The following is a 12,845-nucleotide window of genomic DNA, read 5'->3' on the forward strand; positions in this document are numbered from 1 at the left end:
TGCGCACAATCTCCCCGCACACACTCTCCCCGCACACACTCTCCTTGCACACACTCTCCCCGCACAAACTCTCCCTGCGCACAGTCACCCCGCGCACACTTTTTGCCGCACACACTCTCCACACACACACTCTACCTGCACACACTCTCCCCGCAAACTCTCCCTGCGCACACTCTCCCTGCGCACACTCTCCCCACGCACACTCTCCTTGACACTCTCTCCGCGCACATAATCTGCCCGCGCACACTCTCCCCACACACACTCTCCCCACACACCATCTTCCCGCTCACACTCTCCCCACACACACTCTCCCCGCTCACACTCTCCCCTCAGACACTCTACCCGCACACTCTGACTGCACACACTCTCCCTGCACACACTCTCCCTGTGCACATTCTCCCCGCGCACACTCTCCCTGTGCACTCTCTCCCCGCACACACTCTCCATGCACACACAATCCCTGCACCGAATCTGCCCGCACACACTCTCCCCGCACACAATCTTCCCGCACACACTCTCCCCGCACACACTCTCCCCGTGCACACTCTCCCCGCGCACATTCCACGCAAAAAATCTGCCCGCACACACTCTCCCTGCAGACACTCTCCCCGAGCACACTCTCCCCGCACAGACTCTCCCTGTGCACACTCTCCCTGTGCACACTCTCCGTGTACACACTCTCCCCGCTCACACTCTACCCGCACACACTCTCCCCGCACACACTCTCCCGACACACACTCTCCCCGCGCACACATTTCCCCGCACACACTGTCCCTGCACACACTCTCCCTGCACACACTCTACCCGCACACACTCTACTCGCACAGACTCTACTCGCGCACACTCTACCCGAACCCACTCCCCCCGCACACACTCTCCCTGCGCACACTCTCCTGACACACACCCTCCCTGCGCACACATTTCCCTGCACACACACTCCCCACACACACTCTTCTGACACACAATCTACCCGCACACACTCACCCCACGCACACTCTCCCCGCACACACTCTCCCTGCACGCACTCTCCCTGCGCACAATCTCCCCGCACACACTCTCCCCGCACACAATCTCCCTGTGCACACTCTCCCCGCACACACTCTCCCTGTGCACAGTCACCCCGCGCACACTCTCCCCGCGCACACTCTCCGTGGGCACAATCTCCCCGTACACACTCTCCCGACACACACCTCCCGCGCACATATTTCCCTGCACATACACTCCCCGCACACACTCTCCCCGCACACACTCTCCCTGCACACACTCTCCCCGCACAAACTCTCCCTGCGCACAGTCACCCCGCGCACACTTTTTGCCGCACACACTCTCCACACACACACTCTACCTGCACACACTCTCCCCACAAACTCTCCCTGCACACACTCTCCCTGTGCACACTCTCCCCCACGCACACTCTCCTTGACACTCTCTCCGCGCACATAATCTGCCCGCGCACACTCTCCCCACACACACTCTCCCCACACACACTCTCCCCGCACACACTCTCCCCGCACACCATCTTCCCGCTCACACTCTCCCCACACACACTCTCCCCGCGCACACTCTCCCCTCAGACACTCTACCCGCACACTCTCCCTGCACACACTCTCCCTGCGCACACTCTCCCTGTGCACATTCTCCCCGCACACACTCTCCCTGTGCACTCTCTCCCCGCACACACTCTCCCTGCACACACAATCCCTGCACCAAATCTGCCCGCACACCCTCTCCCCGCACACAATCTTCCCGCACACACTCTCCCCGCACACACTCTCCCCGTGCACACTCTCCCCGCGCACATTCCACGCAAAAAATCTGCCCGCACACACTCTCCCTGCAGACACTCTCCCCGAGCACACTCTCCCCGCACAGACTCTCCCTGTGCACACTCTCCCTGTGCACACTCTCCGTGTACACACTCTCCCCGCTCACACTCTACCCGCACACACTCTCCCCGCACACACTCTCCCGACACACACTCTCCCCGCGCACACATTTCCCCGCACACACTGTCCCTGCACACACTCTCCCTGCACCCACTCTACCCGCACACACTCTACTCGCACAGACTCTACTCGCACACACTCTACCCGAACCCACTCTCCCCGCGCACACTCTCCCTGCACACACTCTCCTGACACACACCCTCCCTGCGCACACATTTCCCTGCACACACACTCCCCACACACACTCTCCTGACACACAATCTACCCGCACACACTCACCCTGCGCACACTCTCCCTGCACACACTCTCCCTGCACGCACTCTCCCTGCGCACAATCTCCACGCACACACTCTCCCCGCACACAATCTCCCTGCGCACACTCTCCCCGCACACACTCTCCCCATGCACAGTCACCCCGGGCACACTCTCCCCGCGCACACTCTCCGTTGGCACAATCTCCCCGTACACACTCTCCCGACACACACCTCCCGTGCACATATTTCCCTGCACATACACTCCCCACACACACTCTCCTGACACACAATCTAGCCACACACACTCACCCCGTGCACAATCACCCTGCACACACTCTCCCTGCGCACACTCTCCCTGCACACACTCTCCCTGCACACACTCTCCCGACACATACCCTCCCCGCACACACTCTCCCTGCACACACACTCCTTGCGCACAATCTGCGTGCACAAGCTCTCCCCGCGCACACTCTCCCTGCGCACAATCTCCCTGTACACACTCTCCCGACACACACATTTCCCCGTGAACACTCTCCCCACACACACTCTACCCGCACACACTCTCCCCGCACACTCTCCATGCACAGACTCTCCCCGCACACACTCTCCCCGCACACTCTCCCTGCACACACTCTCCCCGCACACACTCTCCCTGCACACACTCTCCCTGCGCACGCTCTCCCCGTACATACTCTCCCGACACACACATTTCCCCGCACCCACTCTCCCCACACACACTCTCCTTGACACTCTCTCCGCGCACATAATCTGCCCGCGCACACTCTCCCCACACATACTCTCCCTGTGCACAGTCACCCCGCGCACACTCTCCCCGCGCACACTCTCCGTGGGCACAATCTCCCCGTACACACTCTCCCGACACACACCTCCCTCGCACATATTTCCCTGCACATACACTCCCCACACACACACTCCTGACACACAATCTAGCCACACACACTCACCCCGTGCACAATCAACCTGCACACACTCTCCCTGCGCACACTCTCCCCGCACACACTCTCCCTGCACACACACTCCTTGCGCACAATCTGCGCGCACACACTCTCCCCGCGCACACTCTCCCTGCGCACAATCTCCCTGTACACACTCTCCCGACACACACATTTCCCCGTGAACACTCTCCCCACACACAATCTACCCGCACACACTCTCCCCGCAAACTCTCCCTGCGCACACTCTCCCTGTGCACAATCTCCCCACACACACTCTACCCGCACACACTCTCCCCGCACACTCTCCATGCGCACACTCTCCCCGCACACACTCTCCCTGCACACACTCTCCCTGCGCACACTCTCCCCGTACACACTCTCCCGACACACACATTTCCCCGCACCCACTCTCCCCACACACACTCTCCTTGACACTCTCTCCACGCACATAATCTGCCCGCGCACACTCTCCCCACACACACTCTCCCCACACACACTCTCCCCGCACACACTCTCCCCGCACACCATCTTCCCGCGCACACTCTCCCCACACACACTCTCCCCGCGCACACTCTGCCCTCACACACTCTACAAGCACACTGTCCCTGCACACACTCTCCCTGCGCACACTCTCCCTGCGCACACTCTCCCCGCGCACACTCTCCTTGACACTCTCTCCACGCACATAATCTGCCCGCGCACACTCTCCCCGCACACACTCTCCCCGCACACCATCTTCCCGCGCACACTCTCCCCACACACACTCTCCCCGCACACACTCTCACCGCACACACTCTCTCCGCACACAATCTCCCCACACACACTCTCCCCGCGCACACTCTCCCTGCGCACACTCTCCCTGCGCACATTCCCCGCAAAAAATCTGCCCGCACACACTCTCCCTGTACACACTCTCCCCGCTCACAATCTACCCGCACAGACTCTCCCCGCACACACTCTCCCAACCCACACTCTCCCCGCGCACACATTTCCCCGCACACACTCTCCCTGCACACACTCTCCCTGCACACACCCTACCCGCACACACTCTACTCGCACAGACTCTACTCGCACACACTCTACCCGCACCCACTCTCCCCGCGCACTCTCTCCCTGCGCACACTCTCCCTGCACAATATCTCTCCGCACACACTCTCCCGACACACACCCTCCCTGCGCACACATTTCCCTGCACACACTCTCCCTACACACACTCTCCTGACACACAATCTACACGCACACACTCACCCCGCGCACACTCTCTCCACACAGACTCTCCCTGCACACACTCTCCCAGTGCACAATCTCCCCGCACACACTCTCCCCGCACACACTCTCCCTGTGCACACTCTCCCCGCACAATCTCTCCCTGCGCACAGTCACCCCGCGCACACTTTTTGCCGCACACACTCTCCACACAGACTCTACCTGCACACACTCTCCCCGCAAACTCTCCCTGCGCACACTCTCCCTGAGCACACTCTCCCGAACCACACCCTCCCGACACTCACTCTCCCGACACAAACCCTCACCGCACATACACGGTCCCCGCACACACTCTACCCGCAAACTCTCCCTGCACACACTCTCCCTGCACACACTCTCCCTGCGCACACTCTCCCCATGCACAGTCTCCTTGACACTCTCTCCGCGCACATAATCTGCCCGCGCACACTCTCCCCACACACACTCTCCCCACACACACTCTCCCCGCACAGACTCTCCCCGCACACCATCTTCCCGCGCACAATCTCCCAACACACACTCTCCCCACGCACACTCTCCCCTCAGAAATGCTACCCGCACACTCTCCCTGCGCGCATTCTCCCCGTGCACACTCTCCCTGTGCACTCTCTCCCCGCACACAATCTGCCCGCACACACTCTCCCTGCACACACACTCCCTGCACCGAATCTGCCCGCACACTCTCCCCACACACACTCTCCCCACACACACTCTCACCGCACACAATCTCCCCGCACACAATCTTCCTGCACACTCTCCCCGCGCACACTCTCCCCGCGCACACTCTCCCCGCGCGCATTCCACGCAAAAAATCTGCCCGCACACACTCTCCCTGCATAAACTCTCCCCGCGCACACCCTCCCCGCACAGACTCTCCCTGTGCACACTCTCCCTGCACACACTCTCCCCACACACACTCTCTCGACACACACTCTCCCCGTGCACACATTTCCCCGCACACACTGTCCCTGCACACATTCTCCCTGCACACACTCTACCCGCACACACTCTACTCGCACAGACTCTAGTCGCACACACTCTACCCGAACCCACTCTCCCCGCGCACACTCTCCCTGCGCACACTCTCCTGACACACACAATCCCTGTGCACACATTTCCCTGCACACACACTCCCCACACACACTCTCCTGACACACAATCTACCCGCACACACTCACCCTGCGCACACTCTCCCCGCACACACTCTCCCTGCACACAATCTCCCTGTGCACACTCTCCCCGCACACACTCTCCCTGCGCACAGTCACCCTGCCCACACTCTCCCCGCGCACACTCTCCCTGGGCACAATCTCCCCATACACACTCTCCCGACACACACATTTCCCCGCAAACACTCTCCCCACACACACTCTGCGTGCACACACTCTCCCCGCACACTCTCCCTGCACAGACTCTCCCTGCACACACTCTCCCTGCACACACTCTCCCTGCGAACACTGTCCCTGTGCACACTCTCCCTGCACACACTCTCCCCGCTCACACTCTACCCGCACACACTCTCCCCGCACACACTCTCCCGACACACACTCTCCCTGTGCACACATTTCCCCGCACACACTGTCCCTGCACACACTCTCCCTGCACACACTCTACCCGCACACACTCTACTCGCACAGACTCTAGTCGCACACACTCTACCCGAACCCACTCTCCCCGCGCATACTCTCCCTGCGCACACTCTCCTGAGACACACAATCCCTGCGCACACATTTCCCTGCACACACACTCCCCACACACACTCTCCTGACACACAATCTACCCGCACACACTCACCCTGCGCACACTCTCCCCGCACACACTCTCCCTGCACACAATCTCCCTGCGCACACTCTCCCCGCACACACTCTCCCTGCGCACAGTCACCCCGAGCACACTCTCCCCGCGCACACTCTTCCTGGGCACAATCTCCCCGTACACACTCTCCCGACACACACATTTCCCCGCAAACACTCTCCCCACACACGCTCTACCTGCGCACACTCTCCCCGCACACTCTCCCTGCGCACACTCTCCCTGCGCACAAACTCCCCACACACACTCTGCGTGCACACACTCTCCCCGCACACTCTCCCTGCGCAGACTCTCCCTGCACACACTCTCCCTGCACACACTCTCCCCGCGCACACTCTCCCGGCACACACTCTCCCTGTGCATACTCTCCCTGCGCACACTCTCCCTGCGCACACTCTCCCTGCGCACACTCTCCCTGAGCACACTCTCCCGTCCCTCACACTCCCCGCACAAACTCTCCCGACACACACCCTCCCCGCACATATATTTCCCCGCACACAAAATCTCCCCGCACACACTCTACCCGCAGACTCTCCCTGCACACACTCTGCCTGCGCACACTCTCCCTGCGCACACTCTCCCCATGCACACTCTTCTCCGCACATTCTCCCCACACACAATCTACCCGCGCACACTCTCCCTGCGCACACTCTCCCTGCGCACACTCTCCCTGCACACAATCTCCTGACATACACCCTCCCTGCGCTCAGATTTCCCTGCACACAATCTCCCCGCACACTCTCCATGCACACACTCCACCCGCGCACACTCTCCCGGCACACACTCTCCCTGCAAACACTCTCCCTGCACAAACTCTCCCCGTACACACTCTCCCGTCACACACATTTCCACGCATGCACTCTCCCCGCATGCACTCTCCCCGCTCACACTCTCCCTGCACACACTCTCCCCGCACACAATCTCCCCACACACAATGTACCCGCACACACTCTCCCCGCACACACTCTACCCGCAGACTCTCCCTGCGTACACTCTCCGTGCACACACTCTGCTGACACACACCCTCCCCGCAAACAAATTTCCCTGCTCACACTCGCCCCACACACTGTCCTTGCACACACTCTCTGCACACACTCTCTCGACACACACTCTCCCCGTGCACACATTTCCCCGCACACACTGTCCCTGCACACATTCTCCCTGCACACACTCTACCCGCACACACTCTACTCGCACAGACTCTAGTCGCACACACTCTACCCGAACCCACTCTCCCCGCGCACACTCTCCCTGCGCACACTCTCCTGACACACACAATCCCTGTGCACACATTTCCCTGCACACACACTCCCCACACACACTCTCCTGACACACAATCTACCCGCACACACTCACCCTGCGCACACTCTCCCCGCACACACTCTCCCTGCACACAATCTCCCTGTGCACACTCTCCCCGCACACACTCTCCCTGCGCACAGTCACCCTGCCCACACTCTCCCCGCGCACACTCTCCCTGGGCACAATCTCCCCATACACACTCTCCCGACACACACATTTCCCCGCAAACACTCTCCCCACACACACTCTCCCTGCGCACACTCTCCCCGCACACAATCTCCCCACACACAATGTACCCGCACACACTCTCCCCGCACACACTCTCCCCGCACACTCTCCATGCACAGACTCTCCCTGCACACACTCTCCCCGCACACACTCTCCCCGCGCACACTCTCCCTGCACACACTCTCCCTGCGCACACTCTCCCCGTACACACTCTCCCGACACACACATTTCTCCGCACACACTCTCCCAACACACACCCTCCGCCACATACATTTCCCCACACACACACTCTCCCCGCACACACTCTACCCGCAGACTCTCCCTGCACACACTCTCCCTGCGCACACTCTCCCCGCACACAATCTACCTACTCACACTCTCCCTCCGCACACTCTCCCCGCACACAATCTACCCACACACACTCTCCCTGCGAACACTCTCCCTGCATACACTCTCCGTGCACACACTCTGCTGACACACACCCTCCCCGCAAACAAATTTCCCTGCTCACACTCGCCCCACACACTGTCCTTGCACACACTCTCTGCACACACTCTCCCCGCACACTCTATCTGCGCACACTCTCCCCGTGCACACTCCCTGCGCACACTCTCCCCACACACACTCTCCACACACACACCCTCCCTGCACATACATTTCCCTGCACAGATTATCCCCACACACTCTCCCCGTGCACACTCTCCCTGCGCACACTCTCCCCACACACACTCTCCACACACACACCCTCCCCGCAGACACATTTCCCTGCACACACTCTCCCCACACACTCTCCCCGCGCACACTCTCCCTGCGCACACTCTCCCCGCACACACTCTCCCTGCGCACAGTCACCCCGAGCACACTCTCCCCGCGCACACTCTTCCTGGGCACAATCTCCCCGTACACACTCTACCGACACACATATTTCCCCGCAAACACTCTCCCCACACACGCTCTACCTGCGCACACTCTCCCCGCACACTCTCCCTGCGCACACTCTCCCTGCGCACAAACTCCCCACACACACTCTGCGTGCACTCACTCTCCCCGCACACTCTCCCTGCGCAGACTCTCCCTGCACACACTCTCCCTGCACACACTCTCCCCGCGCACACTCTCCCGGCACACACTCTCCCTGTGCACACTCTCCCTGCGCACACTCTCCCTGCGCACACTCACCCTGCGCACACTCTCCCTGAGCACACTCTCGCGTCCCTCACACTCCCCGCACAAACTCTCCCGACACACACCCTCCCCGCACATATATTTCCCCGCACACAAAATCTCCCCGCACACACTCTACCCGCAGACTCTCCCTGCACACACTCTGCCTGCGCACACTCTCCCTGCGCACACTCTCCCCATGCACACTCTTCTCCGCACATTCTCCCCACACACAATCTACCCGCGCACACTCTCCCTGCGCACACTCTCCCTGCGCACACTCTCCCCGCACACAATCTCCCCACACACAATGTACCCGCACACACTCTCCCCGCACACACTCTCCCCGCACACTCTCCATGCACAGACTCTCCCTGCACACACACTCCCCGCACACACTCTCCCCGCGCACACTCTCCCTGCACACACTCTCCCTGCGCACACTCTCCCCGTACACACTCTCCCGACACACACATTTCTCCGCGCACACTCTCCCAAAACACACCCTCCGCCACATACATTTCCCCACACACACACTCTCCCCGCACACACTCTACCCGCAGACTCTCCCTGCACACACTCTCCCTGCGCACACTCTCCCCGCACACAATCTACCTACACACACTCTCCCTCCGCACACTCTCCCCGCACACAATCTACCCACACACACTCTCCCTGCGAACAATCTCCCTGCGTACACTCTCCCTGCACACACTCTGCCTGCGCACACTCTCCCTGCGCACACTCTCCCCATGCACACTCTTCTCCGCACATTCTCCCCACACACAATCTACCCGCGCACACTCTCCCTGCGCACACTCTCCCCATGCACACTCTTCTCCGCACATTCTCCCCACACACAATCTAGCCGCGCACACTCTCCCTGCGCACACTCTCCCTGCGCACACTCTCCCTGCACACAATCTCCTGACATACACCCTCCCCGCGCTCAGATTTCCCTGCACACACTCTCCCACACACTCTCCATGCACACACTCCACCCGCGCACACTCTCCCGGCACACACTCTCCCTGCAAACACTTTGCCTGCACAAACTCTCCCCGTACACACTCTCCCGTCACACACATTTCCCCGCATGCACTCTCCCCGCACACACTCTCCCCGCTCACACTCTCCCTGCACACACTCTCCCGTTCCACACACTCGCCGCACACACTCTCCCGACACACACCCTCCCCGCACAAACATTTCCCCGCGCACACTCTACCTGCAGAATCTCCCTGCACACACTCTCCCTGCGCACACTCTCCCCGCGCACACTCTCCCTGCACACACTCTCCCTGCGCACACTCTCCCCGTACACACTCTCCCGACACACACATTTCTCCGCACACACTCTCCCAACACACACCCTCCGCCACATACATTTCCCCACACACACACTCTCCCCGCACACACTCTACCCGCAGACTCTCCCTGCACACACTCTCCCTGCGCACACTCTTCCTGGGCACAATCTCCCCGTACACACTCTCCCGACACACATATTTCCCCGCAAACACTCTCCCCACACACGCTCTACCTGCGCACACTCTCCCCGCACACTCTCCCTGCGCACACTCTCCCTGCGCACAAACTCCCCACACACACTCTGCGTGCACACACTCTCCCCGCACACTCTCCCTGCGCAGACTCTCCCTGCACACACTCTCCCTGCACACACTCTCCCCGCGCACACTCTCCCGGCACACACTCTCCCTGTGCACACTCTCCCTGCGCACACTCTCCCTGCGCACACTCACCCTGCGCACACTCTCCCTGAGCACACTCTCGCGTCCCTCACACTCCCCGCACAAAATCTCCCGACACACACCCTCCCCGCACATATATTTCCCCGCACACAAAATCTCCCCGCACACACTCTACCCGCAGACTCTCCCTGCACACACTCTGCCTGCGCACACTCTCCCTGCGCACACTCTCCCCATGCACACTCTTCTCCGCACATTCTCCCCACACACAATCTACCCGCGCACACTCTCCCTGCGCACACTCTCCCTGCGCACACTCTCCCTGCGCACACTCTCCCCGTACACACTCTCCCGACACACACATTTCTCCGCACACACTCTCCCAACACACACCCTCCGCCACATACATTTCCCCACACACACACTCTCCCCGCACACACTCTACCCGCAGACTCTCCCTGCACACACTCTCCCTGCGCACACTCTCCCCGCACACAATCTACCTACTCACACTCTCCCTCCGCACACTCTCCCCGCACACAATCTACCCACACACACTCTCCCTGCACACACTCTCCCTGCGCACACTCTCCCCGTACACACTCTCCCGACACACACATTTCTCCGCACACACTCTCCCAACACACACCCTCCGCCACATACATTTCCCCACACACACACTCTCCCCGCACACACTCTACCCGCAGACTCTCCCTGCACACACTCTCCCTGCGCACACTCTCCCCGCACACAATCTACCTACTCACACTCTCCCTCCGCACACTCTCCCCGCACACAATCTACCCACACACACTCTCCCTGCGAACACTCTCCCTGCATACACTCTCCGTGCACACACTCTGCTGACACACACCCTCCCCGCAAACAAATTTCCCTGCTCACACTCGCCCCACACACTGTCCTTGCACACACTCTCTGCACACACTCTCCCCGCACACTCTATCTGCGCACACTCTCCCCGTGCACACTCCCTGCGCACACTCTCCCCACACACACTCTCCACACACACACCCTCCCTGCACATACATTTCCCTGCACAGATTATCCCCACACACTCTCCCCGTGCACACTCTCCCTGCGCACACTCTCCCCACACACACTCTCCACACACACACCCTCCCCGCAGACACATTTCCCTGCACACACTCTCCCCACACACTCTCCCCGCGCACACTCTCCCTGCGCACACTCTCCCCGCACACACTCTCCCTGCGCACAGTCACCCCGAGCACACTCTCCCCGCGCACACTCTTCCTGGGCACAATCTCCCCGTACACACTCTCCCGACACACATATTTCCCCGCAAACACTCTCCCCACACACGCTCTACCTGCGCACACTCTCCCCGCACACTCTCCCTGCGCACACTCTCCCTGCGCACAAACTCCCCACACACACTCTGCGTGCACACACTCTCCCCGCACACTCTCCCTGCGCAGACTCTCCCTGCACACACTCTCCCTGCACACACTCTCCCCGCGCACACTCTCCCGGCACACACTCTCCCTGTGCACACTCTCCCTGCGCACACTCTCCCTGCGCACACTCACCCTGCGCACACTCTCCCTGAGCACACTCTCCCGTCCCTCACACTCCCCGCACAAACTCTCCCGACACACACCCTCCCCGCACATATATTTCCCCGCACACAAAATCTCCCCGCACACACTCTACCCGCAGACTCTCCCTGCACACACTCTGCCTGCGCACACTCTCCCTGCGCACACTCTCCCCATGCACACTCTTCTCCGCACATTCTCCCCACACACAATCTACCCGCGCACACTCTCCCTGCGCACACTCTCCCTGCACACACTCTCCCCGCACACAATCTCCCCACACACAATGTACCCGCACACACTCTCCCCGCACACACTCTCCCCGCACACTCTCCATGCACAGACTCTCCCTGCACACACACTCCCCGCACACACTCTCCCCGCGCACACTCTCCCTGCACACACTCTCCCTGCGCACACTCTCCCTGTACACACTCTCCCGACACACACATTTCTCCGCGCACACTCTCCCAAAACACACCCTCCGCCACATACATTTCCCCACACACACACTCTCCCCGCACACACTCTACCCGCAGACTCTCCCTGCACACACTCTCCCTGCGCACACTCTCCCCGCACACAATCTACCTACACACACTCTCCCTCCGCACACTCTCCCCGCACACAATCTACCCACACACAC

The 12,845-nt window shown here is 60.7% G+C and overlaps 1 protein-coding gene across 1 annotated transcript in view; it reads left to right on the forward strand.

The window, feature by feature from the left end:
* The window catches only part of LOC121286755 (perlwapin-like), a 577,457-nt gene that overhangs the window by 56,192 nt on the left and 508,420 nt on the right, over positions 1 to 12,845 (forward strand). The gene's annotated exons all lie outside the window — the stretch shown is intronic.

Source organism: Carcharodon carcharias, chromosome 14, assembly GCF_017639515.1.
Source record: "Carcharodon carcharias isolate sCarCar2 chromosome 14, sCarCar2.pri, whole genome shotgun sequence".
NCBI lineage: Eukaryota > Metazoa > Chordata > Chondrichthyes > Lamniformes > Lamnidae > Carcharodon > Carcharodon carcharias.